Source organism: Passer domesticus, chromosome 20, assembly GCF_036417665.1.
Source record: "Passer domesticus isolate bPasDom1 chromosome 20, bPasDom1.hap1, whole genome shotgun sequence".
In the NCBI taxonomy this organism is placed as follows: Eukaryota; Metazoa; Chordata; class Aves; order Passeriformes; family Passeridae; genus Passer; species Passer domesticus.
The window spans coordinates 10,349,168-10,367,072 of NC_087493.1; the positions used below are offsets into that span (position 1 = coordinate 10,349,168).

The 17,905-nt window shown below is 43.8% G+C and overlaps 1 long non-coding RNA gene across 4 annotated transcripts in view; it reads left to right on the forward strand.

The window, feature by feature from the left end:
* LOC135284222 (uncharacterized) overlaps positions 1-17,905 on the forward strand; it is a 55,951-nt gene that overhangs the window by 4,653 nt on the left and 33,393 nt on the right. Inside the window, exons 2-3 of one of the 4 annotated variants that reach the window (XR_010349668.1) lie at positions 2,378-2,487; positions 3,630-3,869. The exons of 2 other annotated variants lie outside the window; for them this stretch is intronic. This is a non-coding gene — a long non-coding RNA (uncharacterized LOC135284222). The remainder of the gene's footprint in view (positions 1-2,377; positions 2,488-3,629; positions 3,870-17,905) is intronic. One more of the 4 variants, XR_010349667.1, reaches the window with a different exon arrangement.

Consider the following 17,905-nt stretch of genomic DNA (forward strand, 5'->3'; position numbering starts at 1 on the left):
TATGTGTGCCATTATTTTTTAAGGGATAAACAAGGTGGCTCACAGAACTACAGATTTTTCTGCCTGACATTAATCCTAGACAAAATAATGGAATTGCTGATAGGGCATGTAATTAGTAAAGAATTAAAGGGATTAATGCAAGTAGTGTCAATCAACATGGGCTTATAGAATATAGTTCTTGTCTAATTAGGTTTTTTTTTTCAGGGAAGATTACAAATTGTGTTGATAAATGTAATAGTATTGATATGACAAACTTATGGGAAGGCCTGAGGATCCTGATCTGATCTCATGGCTGACCCTGCAGGTTGGAGTGGGTGACCTCCTGAGGCCCCTTCCAACCTGGAACACCCAGTGGCCCCTTGCAAGAATTGAATAACTTCTTACACAAGTCTGGGATGATAGAAAACCAATTAGGCACCACTGGAATAGAAAGAGACTGCTGCACTCTCCAGTTTTAAATGGAAATTCATCAGTGGATGGGCATGCTTGTAATGGAGTCCTGGGGGATATCACAGATCTGCCTCTGTGGTGAGGCCAAAATCTGAAGATCACTGAAATAAAAGACAGATCACCAGAGCAGAATGTTTTGGGTCCCATTAGTAAACTGAATGAGAACAAGGAACAAGTTTTAGTAGGACCCAGGTAGAGCTGAGCCATGTCCAGGGAGCTGTTGACACTGAAAAAGTCGCGTGGAGCCGTGGGACCATCAGCAAGCACAGACCCCTGTGTGAGAGTGTGACAGAGAAAATGTCATTTTGGGGGGTATAAAACCAGGAAGGGACTCCTCCTGCAGTTTCCAGGTGTGACTTTGGCAGTTCAAGGAAAATGTTGTCATCAGCAGTTGGAGAGAATGGAGAAAAAGGATTTGTTAAATGATTGGAAGGCACATCCACCCTCTGGAGACCAGAGGAGACACTTGGCATCATCTGACAGAGAGGAAGGTGACGGAGAGTTGTGATCCCTCTGATGGACAGAAACATAAATACAGTGAAAAAGCTGAGTTCAGTCCAGCAAATAAAGGCAATAAACCCCAGTGGAGAGAAAGCAAAGGTTGAGGAACTCAGACTAGACATAAACCACACTCAGCAGTGAGAGCAATTAACCACTCACAACAGCACACGGAGAAATACGAAGTTCTCTGTTTCACTGGAAGTTTTTACATGGTTTTTCTTGTCCTAGTATTTCTGCTCTGGTTTTAGAAGGAATCAGTTCTGGGAAGTCTTGTGGCCTGTGTTATCCAAGGGGTCAGAAGTCAAAATCCCAGAGGTTTTGTTATGGATTGCTCCAAGGGCCTCTGACACGATGAGTGCTCCAGCTCAGCTGTGTCCAGCACAAGGGAGGGCTCACAAAACCAGGCTGATCTAGAAGAAATTCAGGAGTTTTATTGTTCCTTACCAGCTTAGATGAGGACTTTAGTAAAATAAGCAATGAACCTGATGGAATTTTCTGAAAACCTTGTTACTTACTAAAGAGTTGTACATACAGATTAATTAACTCAGCTTCTGATTGATTCCTTCCCCTTTTTGGATTCATCATCCCAGGAGGGGCTGATGCTTTCCACTGACTGAGGGGATACCCAAGTCTAAATGAAATGTTCAGAAGGTGAAGTGAGGAGAGATGAGCTCCCCCTAAGACTTGTGTCCACACCCCACTGCTCCTCTAATGGAATTTATTCTCATGTGGCAGTTAATTCACATTCTGATTCAGCTCTGAAAGTGACCAAATGTTTTTAATCTCCCAAATATTTTCAAGAATTCACCTAGACACTTGGAAACAGTAGGGAAAAAAAGAATAGCAGCATGTGAATGAATGTGATTAACGGGTCATGGCTATTCCCAGATCCTTCTTTTTAATATAATTACTTCATTACAGCATAGCCATGTCACAGAACTTCTATAAACAAGTGCTGATGTCTGGCTGCTCGGACTCTTTAAAGTCCAGATCTTGGAGAGGAAAAGAAATTTGGAATGCAGAAAAATAGCAATTAGAGTTTAATGGTAAAATAGAGAATTAATGTGTAGTGAATAAAACTCCTTTTAGTGGAAAATGTTTTTTGTGTTAACTTTTGTAAGAAAACAGTTTTCCATACTTGTCAGGCTTGACAGTTAAAGTTAATGGTGTTAAAAAGCAGAGTACTGAAAAATGTTCCCTTCGGTGTGAAAGATTTATTCAATAAGAGTTTGCTTGAAAAGTTATTTTGGCAAAGGTTGCTGGCTTTTGCCTAATGCTTGGAACAAAGATCCTTGCTGTGTTACCAGGATGGGGACAGCCCCAAATTTATGATTTCCTAATTAAAATGACATGACTATTTTGTTGTGTTGTTGACCCCCTTTTGAATAGAATCCTTAAATGTATTTTTTTTTCCCCTTCTGGAAAGCCACATCAAGCAAATGCTGATCTCACTCTGCCTGTAGTAAAGCTTGGGACATGCTGGGATGCTCAGAGAGAGAATTTGTGAGTTAATCTGCACTGAAAGCAGACTGAAAAGTGAGTTGAGCTGCTTCTACCCATTACATGATATTTAACAAGGTAGTTAGAGCCTGAGATTTCTCCTGTCATATTTGTGTGGCCAAAAAAAGCTGTCCAGTAGCAGAGCTGCCTCTCCCTTGGCTGTGGTGGAGGTCAGGGTTTGTGAAGGAGCTGAGTGGCAGCAGAAGCAGGCTGGGTGCTCGGGGATCTTCACTCAGCCACTTCTGGCTGCCTGGTAACACCCCGGGGAGGGGAGGGTTTTCTACAACTGCCCATCAATCCTGCAGACATGGAACTGCTTGATCTGACAACCTGCCTGCTCCTTACTCACCCCACTACTCCTAAAAAAATTATGTCTCTGATCCATAGTGGGTGGAATATTGTATTTGCAGGGACCCCTGTGTCAGGGAGGAATGATGAATCTGACTCCATGTTCTCAGAAGGCTAATTCATTACTTTATGATACTACCTTATATTAAAGAATACTATACTAAACTATACTAAAGAATACAGAAAGGATACTTACAGAATGCTAAAAAGATAATAATGAAAACTCGTGACTCTTTCCAGAGTCCCAACACAGCTTGGCACTGGTTGGCCAAAGAGTCAAAACAATTCACACAAAACCAATGAAACAATCACCTGTGGGTAAAAAATCTCCAAACACATTCCATGTGAGCAAAACACAGGAGAAGCAAATGAGAGAAGAATTGTTTTCCTTTTTCTCTGAGGCTTCTCAGCTTCCCAGGAGAAAAATCTTGGGCAAAGGGATTTTTCAGAGAATGTGAATGCTACAGGTGGAAGTTGAGGCCAGTTTCCTTTTTAACATCAGATGGTTTTGTCTCTTGAAGCATCCTCTGGATCTGCATCTGCTTGTGACACTGATAAATCAGGTCCATCACCTCACTGTGGTTTCCCTGAATTGGGCTCTGGAGACATGCATGCAGGTTTTGTTCTGACTCTGGCCCATGTTCTTCCAAAGCAAAGGCTCATGAATGGCCTTCTGGAATCTGTCTGCTCATTGTCCCCTTTTCCAGCCCCTAGTTTAGTGCTACTTTTTGTTATTTGGTCCTCTCAACAAATCTGAATTTTATCTATTAAACAACCTTGTAAATATGGAGACCCACATGGATAAAGTCATTGGACAATTTCTTTGACAGATATTTCTGGAGGAGTGCTGGAAGATTTTCAGATTGACAAGGATCTGAGTGAAAACGCTCACCATGTGGTTCCCAGAATGGTTCCTAAATCCAGCTTTAGGTCCTGTCATGAGAGAAGACTGATTTCTACTGGCACAGAAGAGCTGCATTTCTGCATTGTGAGTGTGCAGAGAGCCTGAGTGCCCAGAGATGGAGTCAGAGCCCAGCTTTGTGCTCCTACAGCTGAAACCTAGGAACCAGGTGATTTTTTTTCTGCAAGCTACATTGTCCATGGATGTTTTTACGAGGTGTGAAAGCTTTCTATGAAGCTTGATTTCAAGTTTCCTACTTACCCTCTGTGCCAGTAGCCCTTAGGACAAATAAATGACCCCAGAATGAGCTGACCTCCTTGCTGATAGAGAGTTTTCCCTTTATCTCCGTTTCTGAGTGTGGATTTGGGCTGGGAATTGTTGTGCCTGAGTGGGTTCAGAGCCATCTGCCTGGTGTTGGGATTCCACGTGCTGCCTGACCTCAGATGGTTCTTCTGGCAGAAGAAGGCCAGGCTCTCACTTACATGCTGGCAATAAATGGATTTTTAAATGGGAGGAAATGATATTGTTATCTATTTGGAAGCAATGTTGCAGCACTCTGTGTGGAAAGGAAAAACATACCCAATGTGTTTAGCTCTACTATTATTATTGTTATTATTACCCAACATCTTCTCTTGAAAGTAGATGTGGCCTTCAAAAGACTCCAAACTGCAAAGAATTTAGCTTTTCCCCCCCCACCCCTGAAATATGTTTGCTTTTAATGACATTTTCATCTATAAAAGCTAAAAATAACATGCCTTATTAAATTCAAAGCACTCTGGGACACAGTTTGCTCTTTTTTGGCTGAGAAGGTAAAATTTTCCTCCGAGAGGATCACGTTTTCTGTTGGGTTTGGTGTTTTGTGTGCCTGCCAGCTGCAATTTCGTGTGGCTGTGGAAAATGGAGGGGACCCTTGAAGCATCATTCCCAAACCTGGGGCTCTGAGGAGCTGCTGTCTCCTTCCTGCACGGACAGAAGTTGTTGCTGTCTCCTCTTTTTGTCTGGAGGAGGGGGAATGATGCCAACACAGCTCGTGCAAGCGTTCAGGCCAGTCACACTGCTCTGTACCTGGGCTTTCCACACCTTTGGTGTCATCAGATGTTTCTAGTTGCAGTCTAGCATTGTGCAGCAAAAATCACTGGGGAACAGCTGAGCTACTCTTTTGGTTTGGGAAGGGAGGGGATGGCTGAAACGACAATAATTTCAAATATTTTTGGTACCTCACTGTACAGTGCTGCAGTTTAGATCCTCACCTTGGTTTCTGCTCAAAGCCTTGCCACACCTGGGCTCAGGTTGAAGCAGATCAGATTTTCTCTCACTCACTGAGATTCATTTGAGTTGTTTCCAGTTTCCCATCTCTTACTGATTGTTTTGAGACAGCCTCAGATGCAGCTCAGGGCAGGTTACTGGCATATTATCCACAAGGGAAATCTCAACCCTTCTCTTTCCATTGCAACAACTGGATGTGGTTTTAGAATGTTAAGGTGTATATTAAATAATTTAAAGTCAAAAAGTGATCATACTGGGGTGATTTTTGCTATTGATGAACTTTGCATGTGAGTTCCTGCCCTGATGAGGAGAGTCTTAGTGCTACTCCACAGCAGTGATTTTTTTTACATGCTGCTCTGTTTTAGGCTGCATGTAGTGATTGGACAGAGAAAAATATAAAAATCAGCAGCAGGAGTCATTTGTGAGGGGTGCCCACCATATAACAGTGAGTTGGTCATGGTGTTGCATCTTTGCCTCCATAATTAGGATTTGCTCCCCAGGAGACCCTGTGCCCCCTTCATGAGTTTCTCAAAGATTGTGCAGGGGTTTGAAATGTTTTTGCAGCTGATCCACATGAAATACCATCAGGTTAAAGGAAAAGGAAAGCCACGTTTGCTGGATTATGGCTTCCAAATCCTTCAACTTCTGGAGAGGGCAGGAAGGGGATTGGAGAGGGAATCACGACTGGAGCAATTAATCTCACTGCAGCTTGGACAAGCCTCATCACAGGCTGACACTGATTTATGAACCAGGCTCTCATATTTTTCTACTCTGTCTCATGCAGGAGCAAAGTTAGATCTGCCCCAGTGTAAGCTGGGATTGTTCCATGGGAGCTGGTGGTCTTTGCCAGATTTTTGGGGACAGTTTGTGGCCTCCCATCATTGTTGGGTATTGTATTTGCAGGGACCCTTGTGGCAAGGGGGAATGATGAATCTGACTCCATGTTCTCAGAAGGCTAATTTATTATTTTATGATACTATATTATATTAAAGAATAATAAACTGTACTAAACAATACAGAAAAGATACTTAGAGAAAGCTAAAAAGATAATAATTAAAACTCGTGACTCTCTCCAGAGTCCTGACACAGCTTGGCATTGATTGGCCAAAGAGTCAAAATAATTCACACCAGAATCCAATGAAACAATCACCTGTGGGTAAACAATCTCCAAACACATTGCAAAGCAGCAAAACACAGGAGAAGCAAATGAGATAAGAATTGTTTTCCTTTATGTCTGAGGCTTCTCAGCTTCCCAGGAAAAATATCCTGGGCAGAGGGATTTTTCCAGAGAATGTGAATGTGACAGCTGGGAGGTGGGTTCTGGTGCTGCTCCTCTGTCCTGGCTGTGATGGGGATGTTTAATGTGACATAAGCAGTGAGATCTGGAGCTGTTCTCAGCCCTGACTGCCCATGAACCAGTGACTGTGCTGGAATGGGTGAGGCTCCTCTGTGGGGTCATCTGGGGGTTAAAACAGACCAAGCCATGGCTGTTCCTGTCCCCTGGGAGCAGAGCCTGACCCCCACCTGGCTCCATCAGGGAGTTGTGGAGAGTGAAAAGGTCCCCCCTGAACCTCCTTTCCTCCAGCCTGAGCCCCCCCAGCTCCCTCAGCTGCTCCTCTCTGCCTGGCACTGAATGATTTCTTTCACCAGATGGATTGAGCTGAGGAAGGAACCCCCCGTTGCTCCCTCCCACCTGCACAGGCACTTTTGCCACAGGTCAGCTCTGTAAATCAAAATATTTGCTGTACATCTGACCCACAATTCACGTTATCTTCAGCCAACATGCTGCTGGTGAGCCAGCCACGAGGCTGTAGAAGCTTGGAGGTGTTGGTGTTGCTGACCAGTGGCATCCTTGATGGCCTCATGGGTTATTTCTATCCTGAGTGATGGCTCCAGAGGTGGGAGCTGCCAAAACTCCCAGAAACCACATGTGGATGTTGGGCATCTGACTTCCTGCTGCCAGGAAAGTGCTGGGTTGGGTAGTTCAGGCCTCCTTTACATGTAATTTACAATCATGCAGAATTGGAGAGTTGTTTTTTCAAAGTGAAAAGACTCAATTCTCCTTTTGCACCCCATTCAGAGAGAATTTTGCTCATTTGTTCAGTTTGGAGAGGAGCATGTTTGTCATGCTGAGGTTAAAGACTGGATGTGAAACTGAGGAATAGAGCTGGGAATTCTTCTTCATCCACCTCCAAACTCAGCTGCTTTAGAGCTTTTACCAGTTCAGACCATTACAGCTGCTGCTGGGACAGTCTTTGGTCTAATTTCACCTTTCTCAGCCATTTTGAAATTCGAGATTGCTGAAGCTTTCTGCTGAAATGCAAACAGCATTTCTGCCTCTGATCTCATTCCTTCCCTGAAGCTGCCCTTGCCTCTTTCTCTCACCCAAATCCAGACAGAGGCTTCCACCAGGCCTTAAGCAGATATAACACTGACATTTCCCCAGATGATTTTCATTTCCTCCTGCCTCTGCCCTTCTCCAATCCAGCTGGGAGCTGAGGTTTCCAAATACCTTGAAGAAAATCTGTTCTTGTGGTTTTGCTACAAGCTTCAGAGGAAGTCATGTGGAATGTTTATTGAGATTTTCAGTCTTGTTTTCTAGCTCTTGCAGCTTTAGACAACTTATCAAAATGTAGATGCTGAACTGAATTAGTGAACTACTTGAAGATTTCCTGTCACTAGTAATATATTTGGGTGTCAGACTAGGAGCTGATTGGGTTTTTGTGGGTGAAACCCACTTTTGTGCAGGGCAATGTCCCTCTGAAGCCAAAGGACAGATATCATTCAGAGGAGAAAAGTCAGTCCTGGACACACTCAAATGTCCTCACCACAGCTAAGCCTGTTCTAACTTCCCTGCCAAAACTTTTTTTCATTAAAAAATATAAAATGAAAGAAGTATTTTAATTAAATACAAATTTCTGTGGAATATATCTGCTGCTTTCTAAAAGCATCCATGCTTTAGCAGTAACTCAAAGCCAGAACATCATGGCTCAACAGAACTATTTACATTTGAGAGCTTTTCAGTTGAAAATGTGTATGTTTTGGAATTGAAAATCTGTTTTATGGCTTTCATTTTTATGGGAACACTGGAAAAATTTCTGCTTCAGGGAAGGACTATTCTGACTCTAGTAAGATTTTTATTTTCAGAACTAAGCACTGTTTTCTCAAAGAGACATTTTTACATGTCGTTTCTCATATATTTTTCTTCCCTCTTGCCTCTCAGACCATTTCCCTTGACTTGTTTAACCCTACTTGAAAACCAGTATGAGAAATGGGGTTTTGTGTTACTGGCTCTGTTGCCTGGCTCACTGTTTTGGGCAGTTCAATAAACATCCTGGAGAGCTCTCCGGCCTGAGTGCAGCCACAAAAATGCAGGTTTTAACAGGGGAAGCCAGCTGAAAGGTTATTTTCAGGGCTGAGATATATAGCAGCACTTTATCCACCTGAGCCCAGCCTCTGCTGGATGATCCAGTGCTTTGGGCAGGGCAAGCCCTGATGATTTTAATACAAATGGCTATGACAAGACGAGAGGCCAAAAGCTGAGTGGATTTAATCATCTGACAAGTGCAATGATTAATCTTAAATATTCTCTAGTCAGTCCCAGAGTGGAATTTCTGTCTGGAAATGAGGCCATCAGCCATGGCCATTGATTTGCTGGCAGCATGGCCACGATGTGCAGAGCAGGCTGGGGAAGTTGTGGATGTGGGTAAAGCTGTTAGCAGTGACACACGACGAGCTGTTAAATAACTGCACAACTCATCAGGCAGGGGAAGGTGCTCCCAGCCTGGGCTGGGGCTCTCCCTTCCCTGGAGAGCCACCCTGGGCTGGAACATGTGGGATTTCCACAAATTTAGGTGTGGTTTTGGGTTTCCAAGTGCTGCTGCCTTTGGTTTCTCCAGGGTTCTTTCCCTCAGCTCCTTTCCCTTTAGGGTGTTGCTTGCAGGGTCTTTTTGTCTTTTTTTTTTTGGCAGAGGTTGACACTGGCTCCCCATGCATGGGAAGACTGAGCGGGAGATGGCAGAAGCAGACTGTGCCTGGTGGGGCACATTTTCATTCTGGAGTTGGCCTCTGGAGTATTTCTGACATGTGAGTTTGGTTTCCAGCCCAGATTCAGGTCAGAGCAGGCAGTGAAATCACATTTCCAGGGATTTCAGTAGCCCCACGCAATCTCCTCTCCCAGTCTGACCTGGGTTAAGCTGGAACGTGTCCAAAACAGGGCAACAAAGCTGGGGAAGGGGCTGAAGCACAAACCTGATGAGGAGCAGCTGGGGGGGCTCAGCCTGGAGCAAAGGAGGCTCAGGAGGGACCTTCTGGCTCTGCACAGCTCCCTGATGGTGGAGCCAGGTGGGGTGAGACTCTGCTCCTACGAAACAAGGGACAGGATGAGAAGAAAAAGCCCAAATTTGCACCAAGCAGGGTTTAGATTTTAGCTTTCTTCACAGAAAGAGTGGCCAAGGAGTGATGCAGGGCAGAGAGTCCTTGCAGAGCCTTCCTCTGAGTGCTCACAAACACCAATCCAGCAATGCCGGGGCTCAGTGCTCAGCAGACAATGTGGGGAAAGCTTGACAAATGAGATTTGTTAGAGCAGACACTGCAGAAAGTCAGGGCCATGAAAAATGTAAGCCTAATACTGATTATTCATGGTGTGCTGGGATTTCCTGATGGGGTGTTTCAGGAGTCCTGGCTGACCTGGCCTGGGTAAGGAGCTCCTGAACCAGTGCTGAGGAGCAACTCTGAAACCTGAGGAGAGAAAAACCTGCAGCCACTGATGCTGCCTCTGAAGCTGGGCTTAAAAACTCTTGATTTGGGGTGGCACTCCAGTGTGGAGCAGGTGAAAGAAAGGCTACCAGTGCCCTCAGGGCTGTCAGTGGGGCAGCAGGGTGAAAATGAGTTTATTTAAGAGATAAAATGCACTGTACAAATCCTCCATGCTCCCAGATCAGTAGTATCCATATTGACTTGTGGAAATCTTGCTGCAGCCATTCTGCATCAATTTGATCCAATTATGCCTCTAGTTCATGACTGGACTTGAATCCCACCACTTTTAAAAGAAAAAAAGTGGTGTGATGCCCTGGATTCTTTCTGCTTGATAGTATCAGGCAGCCTTTCCACCACCTCTTTGAGAAGCAGCACTTGCTGCTCCCACATGACAGGAGAAAAATGTTTTAAAGAGCAGTATTAATAATAATAGCAACATTAAAGTGTGGGGAAGGATTACAAAGGTAATTCTGAGATCTTTCTCAGTAATGCAGGCTATTAACAAAAGATAATCACCTTTAAGTTAGTCACCTTTAGCCCTGGAGTAAAATGGAGGCACAATTATTCAATGCAGTGCAGAAGTAATTTAGAAAGAGATGGATGAACAGTCAGCTCACTCAGTTCTTGCTTGGGAAACCAGCCAGGACCATGTTCAAAAGGGAGGAAAACTCAGTGGAAAGAATGGCAGCAGTAAATGAGTCATTCCTGGTGTCCTTCTCTCCATTCTTCCATTGAATCTGAAGTTATTCACTCTTCGGAGCATGACAAGTGAAAGGAGGGAAAATAGGAGAATTATGTTGAAAAGCAGTTTTCATGTTCCTTTTATGAGCGGTGTTGGGAGGCTTTTTTACTCTGGACTGCCATGAAAGATCTGGGTCCATTCTCTGTCAGAGTGCAGGGGTTTTGTCATCAGAAACCTCTGGCCAAGTTCACCCTTTCTGTCCTGCTGGGTCTGTGGCAGAGGGGCAGCCTGAAGAATGAGTTTTGTATGGAAAAGGCACCATGTCTGCTGGGGTTTTTTGGATGCCCTTGACCTCCAAATCTGCTGAGGTGGGTGCTGCTGCCTGTGCTGGCCCACGTGAGCTCCTGGAGATGAGTTTTGCTGCTTTCTTGCTGTATCACTGTGGTTTAGTGGCCTGGTGTAATAGGTGGCACTGAGTTTTTATTGGGCATTGTGTGGGAGATCCTTTTTCTGTACAAGCTGGGTCAAATCCCAGCAACTTTCCCTGTTGTGTGAAAATGAGGAGCACAGAGGTCTGGGCAGGGGCTTGTGGCTCTTAGAGCTGTGTGTGTGCCACATTCCTGTTGAGAGCAGTGTGGTTTTGGGGAAAGAAGAAAGGGGAAGCAGCTGAAAATCAAATCCTTCATGCGCTTTGTTCACCTGAAACCCAAAGCAATTTGTGAGTTCACTTTCAATATCTTTCTATTAAAGCAGACCTTTTTTTTCCCCCTAGAAATTGCTCTCAGGTTCTTGATCAGCTTGAATAAGCACAATGCCTCCCCTTGTCAGAGGGGCCCACTTCAGCTGTAAATCTGATGTTGAGAAATTAGATTTCTCTGCTGCTCCCAAGCTGTCATCAGAGGAGTGAGACAACAGCAGCTCGTGGGCAGAGCTGAGCGTGGCTCCTCAGGTCCCTGAGCTCTCCAGAAAGGGAGTTTGCCTTTTAAATTCTTACATCATCTGGGGTGAAGGAGCTATGGGGAGAACCTGGGCACCAGGAGCTGTTGAACTCCTGCTGAGTTCAGCTGAGACAAATAAGAGAATCCCCTAGCTTGTGTTACCCAAGTTTTAGAGGTGAAAATACTGTTTTCATCTTCAGAAGCCACAGCAAAGTTGGGTAGTGTCTGATCTTTGAATGGTGATGACACATTGGTGGTGAAGTGTCCCTGCTGACCTTTCAGGCTGCGGCCAGAACTCTTTTTAAAATTACTAATGGACAACTCACAGCATCCACTGGTCACCAAAATACCATGAAACAGGTCCTCAGCTCCAGAGACTGCTTAGAAGAAAAAGTTTATAAATACAGAATATATTAATAATGTATAATATAAATACAGAAAATATAATATTAAAATAAATACAGAATATATAATATATGATATAAATACATAAAATATAATCTATAAATACAGAATATATAATATCTAATATAAATACAAAAATATTAATACAGACCTCTTTATTCTGCTTTTGATGGCCTTTACTCTTCATGTTTTCAGGATTTTCTCTGCAGACATATAATTCAGAAGAACATTAAAAAAAAAAAAATAAAGCAGAGATTTTCTTGGAATCACATGTTTCCAGACACAGAGGACCTGAGAGTAAAGCTCCAGATATAATCCTGAGATTTGGCAGTGCTCTTGTATCATATTAAGTGATGGTCTACAGCACTGGCTAATTGCTGCAGGCTGAAAACCAATCCTGGCTCCTGACAGAGGTCTTCTGCTCATTCTCAGCAGTGAAGTTTCTCCAGTTCTTCTGGGGGAGTGGGAAATATCACTTTCTAAAGGACATAGGTACAAAATGACAGAGTGATATAACCTATGTGCAGCTTGAACAATGTTTTTAACTGTTTTATTCAAAACAAAATTTGAGTATAGGCATCTAAAATGATCTACTGATGTCTTGCTGAATAACCAAATAGATTATTTTGTTTTTATAAGCCTCAAAAATCTGTTGAAGAGCAGCAGAAGAGAGAGTAGGCTGCTGGTTAAAACAGGGCAGTCTGTGATCTGGACTTGATGGATATATACGGAATTAATCCACATTTCTCTTCTTCTTCTGTCCCCTTGTTCTCCTATCCCCTGTTCTCCTGTCCCCTCTTCTCCCGTCCCTTTGTTCTCCTGCTCCCTGTTCTCCTGTCCCCCTGTCCCCTGTTCTCCTATCCCCTTTTTCTCCTGTCCCTCTGTCCCCAACCCCATTTCCCTATCCCCTTTTTCTCCTGTCCCCTTTTTCTCCTGTCCCCTTTTTCTCCTGTCCCTTTTTCTCCTGTCCCCCTGTCCCTGTCCCTGCCCTGCTGATGCCTCCAGGGCTGGTGGCTTCGTGGGGCTTTGTCTCCATCACGTTCCAGCAAGCTGCCACACAAACCCAAACATCAAAGGGCTGGCATGCGTGTGTGTTTTCCTGCAGCAGCTTTCTAGGTTTTACTGGGCTGTAAAATACAGCGAGGAGGATATAAAAACAAAGCTGTGATGGACTTAGCAGAGAGCCAAAGCGAGCGAGGGGAGAAATGATGGAAATGAGAGAAAGGGCTATGAGCAAGGAATGATGTATCAGCTCTGTGTCAGGAGGAACAGATTTTGGAATAACTGTGAAGAGCATAAAACTGGTTTAGTCATTAAGGGGGGGGGAAATACAGAAAAAGAAAGAAAAAAGAAAAACACGAGAAAAAAGCTGAATAAAAATGAGTAAAGGAGGGAACTTCAAAGCATAAATTTCTCGACTGCATGACACTGATGTTTTGAACAGTTGTTCTGTGTGAGATAGCAGCAGTGATTTTAATGAACTTTAAAGAGCAGTATAAATAGGAGCAAACAAAGAAAGAGAATCACATTAGCTCAGAGCGAGGCACTGAGCTAATTGACTGAACAGGATTTAAATGGCAGGTTATTATTTTTTTATTTATGTGGATAAACCTATTTTTTTCTATTTGGGCTTAAGAAAATGGAATAAAATAAACCTGAGTATCTCAATTTGGGTTTTCAAGGGAATCAAATGCTTGCTTGATTTCCGTGAAGAACGTGAGCTGACAAGGCAAAGGGCAGTGAAATGGTGGAGCAGAGAAAGCAGGAGCCCTTTGCTGGCCTGTAAGGGGGCTGGCTGGGTAGAAGAATTCATTTTAGTTTGATGCACAAACTCCCTCTGATGTTTCAAATGGATTTCACAGTGTGGCTGCATGGGGACTCAGAGGATCAGAACCATCAGAAACGGGCTAAAAACAGGTCACCTTGTCCCTGCAGTGGGTCACCTCATTCTCATCCTGGGCTGGAGATTTTCTGAGGCTTTGGATTTTCATTTGTTTGCACTCGAGCTGCTTCTGGCTTTCCCATGAGCTGTGGGCTCCACATCCCCACTGCTGGGGGAAGTGAAGCTGCCCCACGTGTGGCAGCCACTCCTGGGCTTGGAGATTGGGGGTACCACTGATGGCTGCCTTCCTGGGCTTACACACTCAATTAAAAATCCTTTTATTGATAAACAATCTCTCACTGATGCTTTACTCATAGTTAAAGAACAATTAGAGCATTTTCCCACCAATTCTGTTAGGAGTGAGCAAAGAACTCAGTGCAGAAAACTCTGTGTGAAGTAAATTAGAAGGTCAGCTGATGTCTGAAAGTTGGAAAACTACCAGCCAGTGGGGTATTTTCTGAGACCCTGACGAAGGTGAGGAAATGATGAATCTGACTCCATGTTCTTAGAGGGCTATGATATGATATGATATTAATTATATTATATTATGGAATACTAAATTAAATTATACTCAACTATACCAAAAGACTAGAGAAACGATACAGACAGAAAGCTAGAAAAGATACTACTGAAAAACTCGTGACTCTCCAGAGCCCTGACACAGCTTGGCACTGATTGGCCGATAAGTAAAAACAATTCACATGAAACCAATCAAACATGCACCTGTTGGTAAACAATGTCCAAACCACATTCCAAAGCAGCAAAACACAGGAGAAGCAAATGAGATATTATTGTTTTCATTTTTCTGTGAGGCTTCTCACCTTCCCAGGAGAAGAATCCTGGGCAAAGGGATTTTTCAGAAAATATGAATGTGAAAAGCCAGATCCACTTGTGGCTCTGACATTTCTAGCCAAACCTGTCTCACCTGTTGTACATTTGGTGGACTTGGGATCACTGCTGTGGAGACAAAAAAGGAGCCAGCCCTGAATATGTGCAGTGTCAGAAGCATGCTGGGCTGTAGAGTAAGTGGGTTGTCTTGTTAGACAAATTTGTGGTCCTTCAAGAACTGCTAAGGAAATTAATTAAAAATTACAATCTCTAATTGGGTACATGACTGGAAAGCCAATTTCCTGTGTACTTGAGGTGTATAGCAGTACAAATGCGGATTCCAATCGCTGCTTTTTAATTCCCATCCTGACTTGCCCCACAAAGACTTCAAAGTTTTGACCCACTTCAAGCATTAATGAGCTCATCAGCTCCCCTCAAGGCCCATCATCCCTCTGCTGCTTGTGAAGCAGGTTTCTTTTGCCCTGGGAAAGAAGTTCCCACCCCACAGCCCCTGCTCTCAATGTCACTTTTTGAGCTGCCTTTTTGTGTGCCATTTTTCCCTGGAAGAGGCTGTGCAGGGATTTCTGTGCTGACCACCCACAATCCTTGAATATTTTGCCAAAGTCCAGCAGCTGAAGAGGGGGAATCATGTCCCTGATTTGTTAACCACAGTTCTGGGTGTGGGTCAGAACAGTAGAGCCTGGAGAAAATCCAGCCTTTCTCCATCAGCTTTTCCAACTGTCACCCCCCATCATCATTTTCCTTTGATTAAAGAGCAACGTGGATTCAGAAACCCCCTAAAAAATGCAACCTTTGGTGGAAATGCCATTAATCTGACAAATATGGACCTGACTCCATATTTGTTTTAAATTAAAATTCTGGAGGAGCCCATGTGCTTTTCATATTCATTCTTCCTCACCACAAAACGGACCAGCCCAAGATGGACATTTCTGAGCTGCTCAGATGGCGAGGTATTAGAGTAATTACAATTATCAGCACTGAGATTAAGGGATTTGGGTTGAGAACAGAGGGAATTGGGGAATGAAAAAGCAGAGGAAGGCAGAAGAAAAAAGGAAAAATGCTTCAGTTCCTTCCCTTGCAACATAAAACCAGCTGCTTCTCAGTCCATCAGCTCCTCTTGTGTGCTTTATTTTTAGTGACCATGGCCTCAGACACCATGAGAAATCCTTGTGGGTGTGTGCAGAGTTGGAGGGAACAAGGCAGCTCAAAGCAGAGAGGAGCCCCCAGTTCTGCCAGATTCCAGAATCCAGCCTGACTCCAGGGCTTGCTTGAGCTCTGCCAAACGTTCAGGGAATGGAAAGGCTCTTGCAGTGCTGTTTGCAGGAGGTTTAATAGGTCAGTCTGTTCTTTTTGGCTTTGCTGAGCTGGGTTCCTGAGCCAGGCATTCTGAGTTCCTTAGTGCCAAACCTCTGACACAGTCAGTGGGGCTGACTTATGGGAAGTGCCTGGCCTTGCCTGGCTTTGAGGCTGTTGATCTCCCTCTGAGGGATTCAGGTGGGTGGTTCAGAGCAGGAATATCAGAGCTTCCATTCAGGGATGTCAGAGCTCCTGGTCCTGGCCATGCTGTGCTTGGGTGCTTCTGGTTCTTAAGTTTTGTCTCGTTACATTGTGAGTAAGAAAGAAAAGGTTGTAGAGAGAAGTGTCCTAAATGTTTTATTCTGATTCTTATTACTCTTTCTTCTAGTTGCTGTTAATAAATTTTCTTTAATCCCTTTTAATGTTTTAAGCCTGCTTTACCTTTTTCTTAATCTTATACCACAACAAGAAATAAATTAATACATTCTAGTGAGTACTCTAGCAATTAGCTAACACTGAACCCACCACAGCCACATTTCATGTCCTTCTCCAATGGAAATCATGTCCTGGATTTTCTCATTAGCATGAGCAAGGAGGGTTCATTTGGTGCAGATTTCATAAGGATCTTTGCTCCATGTGTCCAGTGACATGCAGCACTGACTTCTCTTTTACCTGATCTTGGTGCCCTTTGGTCACAGAAACTTCTGTGCTAGCAGAGATGCCTTGAGAGGCTTCTAGAATACAGGCTGGACAGAGTTAAAGAATAAAGCAGGGATTTATTGAAAGGCCTCAAAGGATCCACCTTGGGCAGTGCAAGAGCCCAGCCAGGGCTGCACCCAAGATGGACCCAGGATGGACTCAGAGGCACGAGTTCTCACACTTTGATCAGTTCTGGTCCATTCCCACCTTGGGTTCATTGTCCAGTTGCAGCTGCAGGTGATGCAGTCCCACCCTCCCAGGTTGCTCTCCTCCATCCCCTGCTGTTTGCACTTTTTGGGGCTGAAGCTGCAGCGGTGTCCTTGGTTGTGGGGCTGGGAAAGGATTGTTCTGTGTGCCTGAGCTGTGAGGAGAGCTGCTGACACTTTACATGGAGGTCAGAGTTCTACACCAATGTAGTGCAGAATCTGGAAAATATAAAAGCTCAAACTTAAGGCATCAGCAGGACACAAAGATTTTTTCATGCTGTGCTGAGGGATGGTGAGCTCAGACAGAATGACTCCTAAGAGGAGACCCCAGCATCATCCTCAGCCCCAGGCTGGTGTGGGCTGCAGTGGTCACTGGAGCTGGGAGCAGCCCAGCTCCCTCCCTATGCTCTGGGCTGAACGTGCCCCACATGGGCTGAGGTTTCTGCAAGTGCAGGATTTGCTGAGCTCATGCAAACCCTGACTTTACAAAAGCTTGTAGGTTGCCCATATTTTTTTGAAGGACATCCCCAATAAAAGGCCTGGTCCAAATTGGAAAAGGCAGGGAAGAATTTTTAAGGAAAATTTTGCTTGAACTCTTTAACTCAGCTAAAAGTTATTTTTGTTTCTGTCCTCATCCAAGAAAGAGGCAGGTCATTTTAGATATAAATTAAAGAGAAAATATTGCTGAAGGCAGATTGTTCACCTGTAAAATCTCATCTCAAATCATTAAAGTTTGGCAAAGCTGTGTAAACAACTGAGGCTAAGAAACATTCAGCAGCTTTAAAACTTGATACTGTACTGCAGATATTCACAGGCAATTACATCACATCAAAATAAAAAGTTTTAACTAATATTAAGAAAATTTATGATTTGAACAGGCCAGAATTTAAGTTAGTGACTTGTGTAAATGTAGATATGATTGCCTTTCATTTCATGGTTACCCACTATTTTTTTTTTCAAATGCCCTATCAGAATCTTGTCAAGCATTAAGTGGTAAAAGGGGAATAGCCTGAATAAATCAGATGTTTATGCTGCCCCTGAGAAGCACTCCACAGTTCACTGTCAGTAGCATCTTGGGACTGTTTCTCAGGAATGTAATAAGCCAGATATATGCTAAAATTCAGAATGTATTTGTTTTGGACCTCTGAGATCTGGAGCTCTGTGATTCACTGCAAAAGCAAGGCTGTCCCAAAACTGACCTGAAGAAACTTGCACATTATGGTG